Source organism: Rhyacophila brunnea, unplaced genomic scaffold (assembly GCF_057557595.1).
Source record: "Rhyacophila brunnea isolate RB1 unplaced genomic scaffold, BYU_Rbru_1.0 scaffold_12, whole genome shotgun sequence".
Taxonomy (NCBI): domain Eukaryota; kingdom Metazoa; phylum Arthropoda; class Insecta; order Trichoptera; family Rhyacophilidae; genus Rhyacophila; species Rhyacophila brunnea.
The window spans coordinates 6,475,757-6,493,002 of record NW_028232774.1 but is presented as its reverse complement, the minus strand read 5'-3'; positions in this window follow the sequence as shown (position 1 = coordinate 6,493,002).

The following is a 17,246-nucleotide window of genomic DNA, read 5'->3' as shown; positions in this document are numbered from 1 at the left end:
AGTTATGTTTATTGACAGGTTCTTCTTTTTTCTATAATATGTGTTGATGAATACCGGTGTTCAATAAGAAATACCGGTATTGATACTCGTATATTCATTCAGTATTGCAATCCCTGCCGCCGAGCAATCGTTTCGACGCCTAATATATTTTACCACCTGGACCATTTAAAAAAAATATTTTGTATATGCATTGCGGTGGATGTAATATGCAATAAGATGTAATCAGAACCGATTCATATCACCCTAATGACTTTCACGAGTTTGATAGATCGGGGCTCTTAAAAGGTGTTAATAACGTGACGGATGACTTCGTAAGTCCATCATTCTTGAAGATGGTTTCATCTGTAAAGAATAAATTTAATAATCATTGCTATGTTATTTCATTTCCCATACCAACGTCCATTTTTTTTTAAATTTTGTGTCGTTTATTGCAGCAGTAGGTAGTTAATTTCGAAAGAAATATGTAAGTAATATCGTTACTTATTCGTATTTAATTATAGTCTAAGATTTAACTTAACTACTTTGTGAAGATAATAAGTAATTTTTAATAATAAAGTATAATATATTATAGCATTCTAATATATTGCCTATATTCACTATTTAGTATTGAATAAAAAATAATACAATAATATATTTATTTTTACGTCACATAGGCACAGTCATAAATTAATATATACATGCTAACTATTAATTTCATATTATACCAGTGGCGAAGGGTGACTTTTGGAAAGAGGTAGGCTGTGGAGATCTGAGAAAAAGAGCACGCTTGCAGATATACTTACGGAAAATAAGAAGATAATACGATATTACTAATAATGAATAGGTATACTCTAATGATAACAATACATTAATTCAATGTAACTTCAAAAACCCACTGACGATATAAAAATTTGCAATTAGTTTAAAATTACGTATTTTTCAAAACAATCTATATTTACGATTATTTTGGACAAAGTGCAGTCATGACAACAATATTGTGCGCGAAGGTTTTAGGCTCTACGATAGGAGCCTACCATATGTCATACAATTCGATATGCTGACTGAGGTTAAGTGACGTAAGGTCCATGCGAAAAAATATCACAATTCCATGAGAAATAATCGGACATTTATTTGCATCAAGACAGACGGTATATTTTTTTAAACCTTTGCAGATTGTTTTGTAATCTGTATAATTATAATACATTCCAACATATTATACGACATCTGTCGTTGGAAAATAAAATTATTTTCATAGAATATACGTCGATCGTACAATCGGATTTTAAGCTATCGTGACAATAACTGTTTACACGTAAAAATGGTGACTGTCTCTACAATTCATTCTTTAAGAGTGAGCGAGACGCGATGTTGTCATTTTATTGTACTATTTCGTACTATTTGACAGGTAGTGAAAATCGGTCAAATTGGAAATTCGTTCGTAGTTCGTTTTTTGGCCGGCAGGTTCGCCACTATCGTTGTACTGCGCAGGCGCAGATCGAAAAAATCCTACTGTCGCATGAAAATTCAGAAGTTTCCAAACTTTTTTGATTCATGCATGCAATCTTGTCAAACTGCAGGATAATGCATGTTTACCCGCACATTTTCTTGCTATGGCCGTGATAACACTTTACTGTCAAATGTAAATCCATGCGGTATAAGGGGTATAAGGATCTCTGTAATGCCAGCAGTTATTTTATTCTTCTTCTTTTTGAGTCATCGCCTATCTGAATCTGATTTTGGCTGCCGTCAGAGCGATCTCTGCTTTATCGTTTCCTATCCGGAGCAGTTCGGTGGTGTTCGTAGGTATTCATCGCGAACTTTCTGTAGTTTCGAAATGCGAATCCTTCAACAAAAAGCTCGGCTATATGTACTATAGGTAGGTACTACCTTATAATATACTTATATTAGAAAATATTAACACATAACACGTTTTATTATAGCATAATGGGGAGTCGATTCTTCATTATAGTTGAATGTTCCCGTATGATGGATTGTTACATTTTAGGGTGACAGAGATGTCGCTTCAATGACATAATAATGTTATTCAAATTGTTGTGTTCGAAAAAAACGATATGCTATACCTACTGGTACAGTGGCATCGCCATTTGTAGATATTAATAACAATACATAATAATAATATGGAGTTATAAGTTATATTATTATGTACCTATAGCTTACAATTAAAGATAATAATTACAAGATAAAAAGAACTTTTTATATACAACGTTTTTAAATTTTCTGTTGAATTATTATGCTCAATATGCTCAAACTTGTACTTGATATGAAGTAAATAAAAAACAAATAAACATATATAGAATACTGAAATGTCATTTTGACATTTCATTTTGAGTTCCATAGTAACGCACGTATATATTAATAATTCAGTTGCTAGGACCACCCCCTCAGCAGCCAATAATAGTCTTTTACTTTTTACGGATTTTTCTGAACTTCTTACTAACTAACAAAAAAGAATTAACTGAAAATGATTTCAATTCTGCTTAAAGATGGCTAAAAGTATTAAAAGAATGCATTGGCACCGTGTTCTGATATATTCTAAAAGTTTCAAATGTCTAGCTAGTCGGGAAGTTAGTTAAAAATCGATTGCAAGATTTGTACTGGACAAACAACCACCGGACAAACAAGAATACGAGCTAATAAAAACTTTGTAAAAATCCCTTCTTTTATACAGATGGAGCCTAAATGTATGAAATTGAAGCAAAAATGTCACTCATGGCCTACAGATTAAGTTGGCTACAAGCCAATCTAGCAAATTTTCCAAGAGGGGTTCATTCCATTCAGATATAAAGCGCACAACACTTTTAATTTTTCAAAAATCTGCAAGCCCCATGCTTTTAAAATCTAATACTAACATTAAATTAATTTTTCTCAATAATTTTGTGTCTCAAAAAGAAAATTATTCATTATTCGAAGACTCAGGTTGGAAATACCTTTTTAGATAACAATATAACAAGTTTATTTCTATAGTACCTAAAGATGCTATTCACACCAAATTAGTGTATTATAAAAAAAACAGCCAATGGTGATATGTATCTACTTATATTTTTATTTAAAGATAATAAATAATATATCAGCTCCTGATCCCGGCCGATGATGATAATAAAATAAGAAATAATTATAATTTATAAGAATCTCAGAAATAACAAAGAATAATAAAACTATTACAATCGGTATTTGATGGAAATTGAATTTGTTTCACTGAACCGGGTTTCATCGTAAAGTATATTTTTTGAACTTTATACATCGTTAATTATAATTTGTTGAGCGTGCCGATTTTTAGTTTTTCCTATTAAAATATGAATAATTCACCACTGCTCTACCACTCTAATTCATATAACATTAAGGGGGGACATGCTCAGCGTAGGTCAAAATGGAGCTTTTGTTCTATTTTCAAAGCATGATCCTGGACATTCCTTAAACGTTGTAGATAATCTATTTACATAATTTTGAAGCCTTATTATACTTTATATTTATTTTAAACATTTGATGACTGCATAAAGTATTTTTATTACATAAAATAGTATTCTTTTACGCCTCTCGCTCTAATGTTTTAGAATATAGTCATATTTTAGTACATAAATGTGCAGTGGTATTAAATATTTTTTACATTTATTAATTTTCAAACGCATTTATAAAACCATCAGTATAATTTATGTCGACATTATTATAGTGAAATATTTACGATAAAAAATTATATTGATAATCTCTCTGATCCCAAATTTGACAAGAATTAGGCATTTTATTATTCAAAAAATGGGCAAGATTAACACATTTGAAGATAATTCTAAATATACTAATTATAAGCTATGTCTTTTACCATTCAAGTGTGATAAACATCCTACGAATAATGATTGCTTTATAATAATTATTGACCTAAGAATAAGGTAGTGTTTTTTTTGAAATACGCCATTTCTTTTGGCATTCCCCAGTGGTTAAGCTACAACATACGGCCGTAGCCATAAAATGACAAACTATAATTGAAGTAGGGAGTAAAATGATGTTAACGCGCGTGTTTGAACATGTACCGTTTAAAAAAATCGGTTCGGTTGTTTATTTGTTGCATAGCAACAGGGAAATATGTCAAACTGACATTACAGACCTACAAACTTATCCGTAGAATGGCCAAAAATGGAACTACGAACTACCATAGGACGCCATTTTGAAAATGACATTCGAGTGTCAGACTTTGTCCAGTTACGAGTCTTGATTGGGCAGTTTTCGACAGTGGCTCCCCCATCCCATTATTCAGATAAGTTTGTAGGTCAGTAAATTTGCTTCAGCGAAGAAGGCTCTCTCTATATTATTCTATAGTATCGATGGTCTAAAAGGGTAAGTGCACCTTTGTTTTGTGTCACACTTCCCCCATATATTTTCTATGAATTCGCATAGTCATTATTTTAACTAGTGATGGGACATGATGCATTATTTATATCGATCGAAAAAATGATCGTAATTGAAATAAAATGATTATAATTTTATTATAGTTTTATGTTAGCTAAGTAGGTACTCGGAAGAATGCATGTGTTTCAATTTAATACATACGTTTTTAATGTGCATTTTTCCACATGTAAATATAAACGAAAGGCAGATAAAGGAGCTTACGACCGAGCAAAATTACAAAAAACAGTTGAATGTGTAAAAAAACAATCTATTGACAGGATATGAAGCTGCGAGAAAATACGGGATCCACGATCTAAAATTTTTTTTTTTTTTGAATTATTAATAACCATGTCCGTGCTTTTTCTTACAAGGTCGTTGTTAGTAATTTTGAACAATCACAAACACCCAGGCTTTGAGAAAAACACATAAATGTTTTTGTCATGACCGGGAATCCAACCCAGAACTCTCGGGTGGAAGGCCATATCATGTAATAGTTTTTGTATAACATTTTAACTACCCCTATCAAAAATATTGAATGTCAGATACGAGGTGTTAATATTAGACCATCGATATGCAACATATTTGGTTACAACGATATTTCTTATGTTATATCACTCATTATAATAACTTTTGAAATTGGAACATTGTGTTAGTTTGAATTTTTAATAGAGTTTATTAATGCAATCATCTGACAATGTCTATGGTTGAACGGAAATATTTAGATTGTTATCTATGTAAATTTTGCATCTATAGCTAGAGAAATTCTCACAGAAGATGTAGCTTAAAATTGCCAATTGTTTCAGTTTTTAGATCTTCTCATAGATTAATATATCGTGTGGTTAATTAATATCTTTATACTTCATTGTACGGGTGTTTTATAGAGACTTTAAAATTTTCCCACAATACAAAAATACGATTTATTAGATCCGGAATACCGCTACCAACCAGAATATAAGGTGTATCTATTATAGATTATGTTTTTATATTTTATACTAAATTTAATAGTATACCTATACCTACAAATTTTATACAATGTACTTAAACTGAACCTATCAGAAGGGGGGCTGACCAGGACGTCACAATTTTGAGACTCAATTTTTAACAGCATTTGTAGTAAACCAATATACTTACTACCATTTCTTTAAAATTTTAAATCGACACATATTTGAAAGCGAAGCACTGTCATAATATTATCTGTGGCGAAGGGTGGAGGTAGGCTATTAAGATCCGACATAAATAATACACATTAAACTTTGTTAGTCATACGTATTTGTTTTTATTGAACGAAGGCCGCATAAAGCCGATATACATACTGGATTATTCGTTAGGTTAGGTTTTCATTCTTGAAGGAACATTATAGTCTGCAATCTCCACGAACTACGCGTAATTTTTTCATCTCGGTGCTATACAGACGGTCATCTCTTTCTGATAAGAAAGCTCACGGCGAACTGTGCTACGGTGAAATGTAATACGTACAACTGACATGTAACCTTATTGATTTGCCACTTTTGAGAAACACACCGCCCTTTGCCTTTTATGCGAGTCGTCCAGTGCCCCCCAGGGGGGTAATTTTAGTAAAGTAGATTGTAGATGATATCAGTATCAGCTAACCGAGTTAACATGGTCATACTGATGTTTCTTTTTATGCACCCACAAAGCGAGACTTTGATGTGATGCATTTTTTTATATACATATCTAATAACCGAATCTAATGTGTAATTTAAATGGTAATGACTACTGTACCTGCGTCTGCGTATTAAGTTAATGAGAGAGTTATTTACTTTGTCCGTTTCAGAGGCGTTACTACAGTTTTTAAAATGTATGCGGGCTGTCGATTGACATTTTTCTGGTAAACATCGTATGGCATTTGGTTTCATTTGTGTAAAATATGTGAAATGTTATTTAAAATAAATTTAAATATATAGGTTTTTTTGTATTGTTTCTCGAATAACTTTTGAGTACCTAATAATACTAATGATTTAGAAGGGATCTTTATTTAGCTACATCTTTTTTCCGATTTATACACGGCGTAAATGGAAACTCTGCCATTCTTGGTGGTGTTGGCTTGTGTGTCTCTTAAGCGGTGTCCACATTGGCAACAAGTTGCTGGCAACCTGGATACCATTGTTTGAATTATTTACCAACTCAACATTCACAAATTTTATTTATTTATTGATATATAATTTTACTCATAAATAATACTTACATAAATATAGCCTCAAACATTGATACACAATCTTTACAATGAAAAATAAATATACACTACCTACAATATAAATAAAGTTTTATGTTTTATGAATATAAATTAAAAGTGTAGAATGTTATAATAGTTATAAGAATGAATAATCATAATAATAAATTGTGTTGTAACTTCCGTTACACGCCAAACGCGTTACATCGGTGTCACATGCCGTATCCGTTACATCGGCGGACGCAACTTTGTCACACGCCAAAAATACACTCTGATCTGATTTCCCAAACGCGCCAGAAGTATAACTTAAGCTTAAAGTATCTAACCTAACCTAAACTAACGAATTTGCAGATAATTTAAAATGATAGGGGACGCTATTCCAATTCTTCTTAAGGGGACGTTCTACAGAATTGGCCTTGAGAATTGAAAATATGATTTTTTAACATGTGGTCCATAATATCTGGTCTACGGGTAAATATAAAAAGGTCGTGTCAAAGTTGTTTGTGTCAATAAATTTGCTCTATGACTCGATCCGACTCATATTTCATCAGGGCTGTCGAAGACATAAATCATAAATACTTATAATTTTAAATTTTTATTTATAATATATATTATTTAAGTTTTGTGCATCTAATGCCGGGTCCACACTGGCAACAAGTTATGTTGCTGGCAACCTCAAGCCAGTGTGGAAATGGCTTAATATCCACTGTGGTTCACGTAGTGGCATGGACCCGGGGTAAACTAATTCAGGAAGTCAACACCCATGATAGAATTTTTTCCAGTTTTGGTTGCATTATATTCCAAAACTCTTCTGTAAAAATCGTTTCCGATTTTATAAATGGAAATTTCTCGGTGTGCATAGTAAATAAACCTACGAATAAAAAAAGACAAGAAGGAACATACTGATTCATCGCAGTAAAATCTGGCAATCAAATTCGCCATTTTGAAAAGCGACGATTTTGCGTAAACAAATATCACGCGGTCTGTACGTGTGCGGCAAACTTCGAATGTGTTTGTAATTTTGTGTATTTTATGTTTGTGTATCACGCATTGTCGGCCTTTCTGATTGCCGTGATTTGTACACACCTTCCTTCCCGTCTTTTTTTATTCGTAGAAACAAACAGTATTTTTCATTAGTTATATGAAGTTGGCCTTGAATCTGTAATAAAATAATACACAATTAAAATATTTTGAAATAGAAAAAAAACACATTTCCAAGCTTTCAGCCGTGCTCACTCATGAATGTCATTCATCATTTAGATAAGCATATACACATTTTGATGTTATCTTGCAAAGTGCGAATGTAATGTTTTCAAATAATTGATATGGATTAATTATACCATCGTATTATTTTCTCGAAATCATAAACATACTATAATAGTATTTGAGTATCAACCTATGTTCAATTTGAATTGGGTTATAATAATAATATACCCGTATATATATCAATAGTATGTTTGCTACAAAATCCACCCAAGTTATCAGTACGTACTTGCACAGGTTTGATTAAAAACTATGATGAAATTAACATTTTAAAATTATTAATTCATAATATTATTTTGACAGCCCTGTTTTCTGATCGGCGTACATCTTGCAGGTGTTTATAAAATAATAATAATGTTCAGCGGCAGACAATATCAATAATGATAATAATGTTTCTTGAAATAAAATCTCCGATGACTAGTGATTTTTGCGAAAAGATCGATTTAAATTAACGTACTTACGACGCCGAGGTCCTTTTTATACTAAATTATATTTGAATGTCGAGCTCTTCAGCCCCCCCTTAAGGTGAAATCTTTACTGATGTAAATAAAAAGGATTTCAAGTCATACACATTTATATTTTTTATAAAAATCGATGTTTTTTAAAATATATATAAAAAATATTAAAACTATGAATTAGTCCAAAAATCTCTTAGGGCCTTAGGCGATGCTTAGAAAACTTAATAAACTAAATTTTAATAATAAATATGACCATAAAATATATGTAATAATAAGATGCGGTCCGATTCAACAAATTCACATTTTATTACATTTTTTACAATTGTAAATTTATCTTTGACTTAACATAAAAAATATTTTTCTTTTTAATGTTTTCAGATACATATTTATTAATTAATACAGTTGAAATTGTAAATTATCAAAAAAAAATATCTGAAATTGCAAGCTTCGTATTTTTCCGCTAGGTGCCTCTTTAAAAAACGCTCAGTAAAGGCTTCGCCTTAAGGACAACACTTTGCCTAGAGACATCACTGCGTATATCTACTATATAATACAACTATGTACGCTATTTCGAAAGTAAATTTTTTATAAACAAACTAGAAATTTAATAATGTAAAATATTTTTCTCACGCCATCACGCAAATATCAATTGAATTAATAGTACCTACTGTATTGTATGTTGATTGCTGTGAATGTTATCGTTGTAAATTGCGCCGCCACTGAAACGCAGTATTTTGGTAAGTTTAATTAAATCAAGTTAATTATTGTTTAATTAGAAGCACTTTGTTGTAATAATTAAACAAGGTAGCTTAGCTACATACTCGTATATGAAAAATTAGCGTCTTGTAATTATTTTATTAAAACAAGCACATCGGACATAATTGACCATAGGTAGATACGAAAGGTAAATAGATGTTAATTAAAAAATGGCGAGTTAATTGATAAATACAATATATAATTTGAAAACATCTCATGCATATACACACTGGAACCAATCATTTTGTAGAAAAATAATTACAAGATAAAAAGAACTTTTTATATAAGTACAACGTTTTTAAATTTTTTGTTGAATCATATAAACTTGACTTGACTAGCTTAAACGATCAAAAAATTTTGTACTTGATAGAAATAATACTGATTTCCATAGTAACGCACGTATATATTAATAATTTAGTTGCTAGGACCCCAGAGCAACCAATAATGGTGTGAAAATAACTTTCCATACAAAAAAGAATTAACTGAAAATCAATTCAATTCTGCTTAAAGGTGGCTAAAAATATTAAAAGAATGCATTGGCACCGTGTTCTGATACATTCTAAAAGTTTCAAATGTCTAGCTAGTCGATAAGTTAGTTAAAAATCGATTGCAAGATTTGTACCGGACAAAGAACCATCGGACAAATAAGAATACGAGCTATGAAAAACGTTGTAAAAATACGACACCCGACGGGACTTGAACCTGTACCTGCTGGATTCGCGCCAGTATGCTTTTTCAATTAAGCTACAGGTATATTACTGAATTACGACGATTTAAACCAGTAGTTTTAGTATATTATCTTGGCTATCGGTTTTAGTATATTATAAGGTAGGCCGTGATAAGTGCTCTCTCGCCGTGATAAGTGCTCTCTCGCCGTGATAAGTGCTCTCTCGCCGTGATAAGTGCTCTCCCGCCGTGATAAGTGCTCTCTCGCCGTGATAAGTGCTCTCTCGCCGTGATAAGTGCTCTCCCGCCGTGATAAGTGCTCTCTACACCAATACAGAGTGTCGCGTGAGAGCAGCCGGAACATCCTCTGACCTCTTTGAAATCACGTCAGGAGTCAAGCAAGGATGTGTACTTGCGCCCTTTCTTTTTATCATCATGATGGATTTCATAATGCGTAAGACGGTTTGCCCCGACAGTGGGATACGCCTACATCATGATGACACAAGCGATCTATGCGAAGAAAGACTGTGCGACTTGGAGTATGCAGACGACGCAGTCGTGTTTGACTCGACGATCGAGAGGTTGGAGGTGACCGTGAACAGGCTAGCCGCGAACTCGATGCGTGTGGGTCTTCATCTGAATGCCGCTAAGACTAAATCCATGTGCAGTGCTGCTTGCATCGACGCCGACACTCCTCTGCGGGTTTCTGGTCTGCCCGTCGAGCTGGTGTCCAGATTCAAGTACTTGGGTGCCACGGTTGCCGATGATGGTGGTATTTCTAGTGAGCTTGGAATCCGCATGGGTGTGGCGGGCTCTGCGTTCAACCAACTTGGAGTCGCATGGAGGTCAAGGCTGTATTCTGTGAGGACCAAATGTCGTTTGTTTAACGCGTGCGTGCTACCTGTGCTCCTGTATGGCTGTGAGACATGGCATCTTACTAAGCTTCAAGAGTCACGGCTTTTGAGCTTTGAGAATCGATGTCTCCGCAGAATCTTAGGGGTACATTGGTACGACCGCGTTACAAATATCCGAGTTCGTGAGCAGACACAACAGCCTTCGGTGATTGAAGTTATCACGAAGAGACGATTCACGTGGCTGGGACATGTATTCCGGATGCCGCCAAAGAGTGCGGCACTTCGTACCCTTGTGGCACAGCCTCAAGGGTTCCGTCGCCGTGGCCGGCCCTCCCTCACCCTGCAGCGATGCTACAAAAGCGACCTACGTGCTGCAGGTCTGACATGGCGGGAGGCACAGGAGTTGGCGATGGACCGAGGGAAGTGGCGCCAACTTGTGCTTGCCCTATGCCCCAATGTTGGGACGTGACAGGGTGAAAGAAGAAGAGAAGAAGGTAGGTAATTTAGTAAGATGCCCGTAGCTTAATTGGAAAAACATACTGGCGCGCCATTTTAGTCATTTATAATATATATATATATCGACCGTGTTTAGGAAAAAGGGCGTAACCCACACAAATCAAATTTTACAGGAGAAGCAAAAAACGTTTTTTGAATGATTTTGGTTCAATATTGATAAAAAAAGGCTCAGACATTGTGTGCATGATGATTTGATGATTTGGTGTAATATCTTTTCGATCTACTAATAATTAAAGAATTTATTACAGAAAAATATTAAAATTGAGAGTAAATGCTTTTTTCCTTAAATTAAAACTTAATTAAAGCTCAATTAAAACCTGAATTTGCGGAACCATTTGTGGCTTACTTCCTTTTTACAGAACGTGTATTTAGTTGTATACATATCTAATAAAAGCACTTTTATAAAAATCGAGGGTTTTCGCCCTTTTTCCTAAACACAGTCGATATGGTATACACGATGGCCACGCGGTTTAAGCGTCGGCCTATAGTGTCGTGGTCCTAGGTTCCAATCCTGGGTCTGGCAAGTTCACATATTGTTTTTCAATTTGTGTATAAGTCAGAGTATGGATCTAATAGGTTGGGCAAGTGGCTGACATCCATTTCTCTTAAAAATTAAATCTGTTACCTAATACAAACAAGCCAATCGAAGGACGTAGAGGAGGGAGATGGCCCAAATAAAAAAAAATCTACGGATTTTCCATTGACACAGGCTCTGCGTACCACCAGGGTGGATTCAAGCCGTGGAAAATGCTATCCGATGGCCAAATACTCTGGGTACGATCGTTAGTCATGAAATCTATTAAGCTTATCTTAGCTAATCTTATGAAAGCTATTATTTTTTTTTTATCTAATCTTGAAAAACTGTGTTTATTAATTTATAAAATTAAGTTAGTCGACTATATTGGGCCATTGTCAGTGGCCGGTTTAAAGACATAGAGGCCCGAGGCTCTTACTGATTTTGAGGACCCCCATGAGATAAAATAAAATAAAAAGCATACATTCCAACTACACCAACTTACTCAGTCAAATAGTGTCTCTTTCCAAGAATTACATCCTGTAATTAAAAACAAATGTTGTGATGACACATTATAATATTATTAGCGGTTTATGGTGGTTGGTTATCTTATAAAAGCTCTTTGTTGCTAGTAAGTTGTACGGATTTAGTTATGCTTTTGGTAATATTGTATACTTGCTCAATTTGTGAGAACTTTTTATAATTTTGGTATAATTGAGTGTGACTATTTTCAGCTATTTCGAGGCACTATTTAAAATTTTCCTATGAATCGTTTGCGTCATCTGCGTCAAAGGTATTGTAATTGTCAAATCTCAAATCTCGCCAAAAGTCGCCTCTGGGTATTGTAATTGTCAAATCCAGGGGGTGGAGGAAATTAGAATGGACCAGTGAGAGGCGATGGCTTAGTTAGTAGACCAGCCTGTAGCGCCATTAATAATAATATAATGAATTAATTTTTAATCATAGGACAGGGTTGGCGAATCTTTTTACGTACTCGTGTCAAAATTTCGCAAATATTATTTTTCAACTGTCTGACGTGCCGAGCAGTTATGGAAAAAAAAATAGTTTTTTTAAATTCTATTAAAAAAATATGATGTTCTAGATACTACTCACAGAACAAAGCACACATACTTATAGCTTTATCACTTTTTTCAATAAAATTACGCCATACATTTCGGTCCACCAATTTTGAAACTGTCTCCCAGAATTACTACTACTAGCTTCACAAAGTTTTTGTTTCTTATTTGGTGCAATCATTTTTTGTGGGTACCAATGACATTGTTTGTTAATGTATTAATTAGTTTGGCTACTTACGCACAAATTGACGCCAGAATTGCTACGATCAGATGAGGCATTCTCTCGCTACAGTTGTCTCAAGCATTGTAAATCGATCAAAATTAGAGGTTCGCGGTGCGGCATTCCCCGCCGCCTGATGAGGTTAGTGCGATAATATTATATGTAACGCATAAATTATAAGGATCGATCTATGCAAATACATATTTAAATTAAACTTAAAGCTTATTGTTAAAGAGTATTGAAGTATTGAGTATTATTATTTGTCCGGTGGTTCTTTGTCCGGTACAAATCTTGCAATCGAATTTTAATTAATTTCCCAACTAGTTAGACATTTGAAAATTTTAGAATATATCAGAACACGATGCCAATGCATTTTTAAAATACTTTTAGCCATCTTTAAGTAGAATTGAATTCATTTTCAGTTAATTCTGTTTTGTATGAAAAGTTATTTCGACACCATTATTGGTTGCTAGGGGTCTGGGGTCCTAGCAACTAAATTATTAATATATAAGTGCGTTACTATGGAAATCAATATTACATTTCAGTATTATTTCTATTAAGTACAATTTTTTTTGATCGTTTAAGCTAGTCAAGTCAAGTTTATATGATTCAACAGAAAATTTAAAAACGTTTAAGTATATAAAATGTTTTTTTTTATCTTGTAATTTTTTTATACAATATGATTTGTCTTTTATTATTATTATAAGTATTTTTTTCTCTTCAAACGCGTGCCATAGGTTCGCCAGCACTGTCATAGTATATACATATTACGATAATTATAAATCTTTCCGGTGTTGTTTCCAGAGAGATGTATTATGTAATAAATCTTTCTTCAATTAATTTTTCGTCAGGTCTTTTAAAATTCGGTCAATCTTCTTCCTCAGACAGCTTCATGATAGAAGCGAATCGCTCCGATGGATTACGGCGATAAAAAATAATAGAATTACTTAGAATACTGATTTATTTAACATATCTAATGATAGGTTTTGTGTTACACGTAGCGTAAAGTAATTATTCTTTTCGTCCCAACTCGTTAACGATTTATATACTAAAGACAAATGGTCGTGCAAGAGGCACCGCTTCAAGATTTCGGCAGCTAATGGATACGTGAATCCTTAAAAGTCTAGAACACAGGCCCCCTATGTTAGAACTTGCGAGTGCCAGCTGCCCGGTCGACATGACGTCATATGACATCATTGTGACGTACTACCGGAGTGATAGCAGCATTCGAGAAAATAACGCTACTCAGACAGTGGCGCTATTCATTGTCACCATACACATATAGGTGTTTCATCATATTAATATCTATGGTGAGCACTGTGCGCTGGGCGGCATGCCTCTAGCGTGTATTGGCTGACGTCACAATTACGTCATGTCGTCTGGTGCCACACAAGTCGATAGTTAGGAAATCGCGGTGCTGGTTCTGAAACTTATTTCGACTGCCGCCCACTTTGGGATTTAAAAAAAATCTAGTGCCCCCCATATTTTTTAACTTACCTTTTTCATTACCATCTCTTGCGTATCTTAAAAAAAGTTATTGCAAATATAATTTTTAAACATGAATTATTATATGGATAGGATAGATGGAGTGTGCCCCATATCCTATTTCTGAGATCAAAGAATGTTTAAATGAGAGGAAATAAAACTCATACTTAATCATATATAGAAGTATTTTTATTAACATTAAAAGAAAGCTTTGAATTTAAAACTTAAACACAAATATGACGAGGGAATGCTATCAGAAATCGTTAAACAACCGACTATAACCCAGGGTACAGTTGAGAGATTCGCTTCTGCAGCCAAAATCTTGGTAGCCATTCTTGAATTGAATTTTTAATTATTCGTTTGTTGTCAGTTCTATAAGTTCTTCTAACTGGGATTCCAAGCATTCGGGTGGTAAAACGCATGTCAAGTGGTGTCGTGTCTAGATTCCGTCGGATTTTTATAGAAAGAATTTGTCTGCCGTCGCCCCTCTAGGTTTCCTTAACGCCCCCTAATCTTCTTTAAGCCTTCTACTGCCCCACTGAAAGCCTTCAGCGCCCACAAGGGGGCGTTATAGCCCACTTTGAGAAAGACTGGTCTAGAAACTTAAAAAGAGTAAACACTTTATTAGATTGATTAACATGTCCTTGTGGCGGAGAACTATGCAAACGAAATCCTAGATGTCTGGGCTAGGTACCTACATGTAAATTGTACATAATACGTAATAAACATTTCACTGTGGCACAGTTCGCCGTGAGCTTTCTACCGGAAAGAGATGACTGTATACTATACGCTCTCCAATTTTATTCGATTCAATATGAACATTAATTCAATTTCCATAGCTGATTTTGGCAAAATTCATGAATTGAAGAATGTAAACCTAACCTAACCTAACAAATAATCCAGTATATCGGCTATTTTCAAAATGTGTTTGCTGCTGGCTTCCTGTAAAGTGTAAATCGACAAGAACCATGTTTTATTTAGACATGAATTTTATGTCAGTACTATACGACCCAAAGAGGTTGGACGGTCTTTAATATACGGCCAAATATTTCCTATACAACACTTCACGGTGAAGTGTGATACGGCGAACGGCAGTGTTGACCTGTGTGTCCCTGATAACTATCTTAGAAATAGAGAACATCAGTTGTGTCCCAAGGTGCAGAACCAACCTGCCACTGGTAATGCCAATTGGGAGGGCGATAACTATGTTCAACGAAATTGCTTCGGGTGTTGATATATTCCACCTACGTGAGGATGAGTATAGGTGGACATTGTTTTATAAATTCTTAAAATAGGGTCTGCTTAACTCATCCGGTGTACTTCCTTGTACCTATCTAATTAATATTTTTGTATGTACATATTTCTACAGTTTAATAACATACTATCTATCTCTTTTTTATGTAACACTTACTGCTTTAAGAATACTTCTTTGTTTCTATATGTCATGTTGTGAACGTCTTAAACTTATAATTTGTAATGTCCACAATATGTTAAGAATAAATTGAAATTGAAGTTTCCGGACACAAAATGTCTGAGAATGAACTCCGAAAGGGAAGAAATACTCAAGTCGGTCCAACCAGCTGTTGGGCCCATCGGTCTGTCCGACCTGGCCAATTTTATTGTGTTTAAAGAAATTGTGGTGTATTATTGTAGATGTGAAGATCTCTTCACATAGTATTGTATGTCCGTGTTGTTTTTTGTACCTACTATATATTTATTAATTAGAATCATTATTTTTTATTAGCTCACCGTGCTCCTCTCTCCAATGGGCTTTTTATTACAAAGTCTCTGTAAACTCAGTCAAAGCACACTTAAATGCGTGGCTACCGAAGACTTGGGTATGTGCTACTGAGACATTTCCAGGCATAAAAAAGTGCTGATGCTTCACACAAACATAGGGCCTCGTTATACGCTTGATTAAGACCGAGTACGATGCGGGGCGGATCGGTTTGGAGGGGTCTATGTCTGTTTAGTTTAAAAGTAAGCTGTCAATAACAAACTGTGTGCAAACATATTTTTATTAACACTGGGTAGGTACCCATTCGAGAATTTGAAATTCCGACAAAAATAATTAAACTTGTAGAGATGACAATGACTCCAGTACAATGCCGGGTAAAGCTTCAAGCGGAAATATCCGAGCCATTTGTATCACTGAATGGCCTAAGGCAAGGTGACGCTCTGGCATGCCTTCTTTTCAATATTGCGCTAGAAAAGGAGATACGGGATGCAAAGATTGATGCCCGTGGCAGCGGCACGATATTTACTAAGCCTGTGCAGCTGCTGGCGTATGCTGATGATATCGACATCATTGCCATATCAGAATTGGCGCTGAAAAAGGCATTCACAGCACTAGAAGCCTCTGCCAAAAGAATGGATTTACAAATAAACGAGGCAAAAACTAAATACATGCCTGTCTATGTCACACCACGAGAAGTCGCACCAAAGTTAGATATTGGTGCATACAAGTTTGATACGGTCGACAGTTTCATATACCTTGGATCTCTTGTAACTCGACATAATGATATTACAGAAGAAATCAACAAGAGAATCATGTCTGCGAATAAATGCTACTTTGGTCTGTTAAGACATTTTAAGTCCCGCTTACTATCTCGTCGAACTAAAAGCACTTTTTACAAGACACTTGTAAAGCCAGTGCTCACGTACGCATCGGAAACCTGGACATTAACTCTGCGAAATGAACGAGCCCTGAACATCTTTGAAAGAAAAATTCTCCGCCGTATATATGGACCGATCAGGGATGGCACCAATTGGAGGAGATTATATCAGCTCTACGGGCTGTACGAAGATTAAAGCGCAGTTCAATCAAATAAGATTGGGAGACTGCGATGGCTAGGTCATGTGCACCGTAT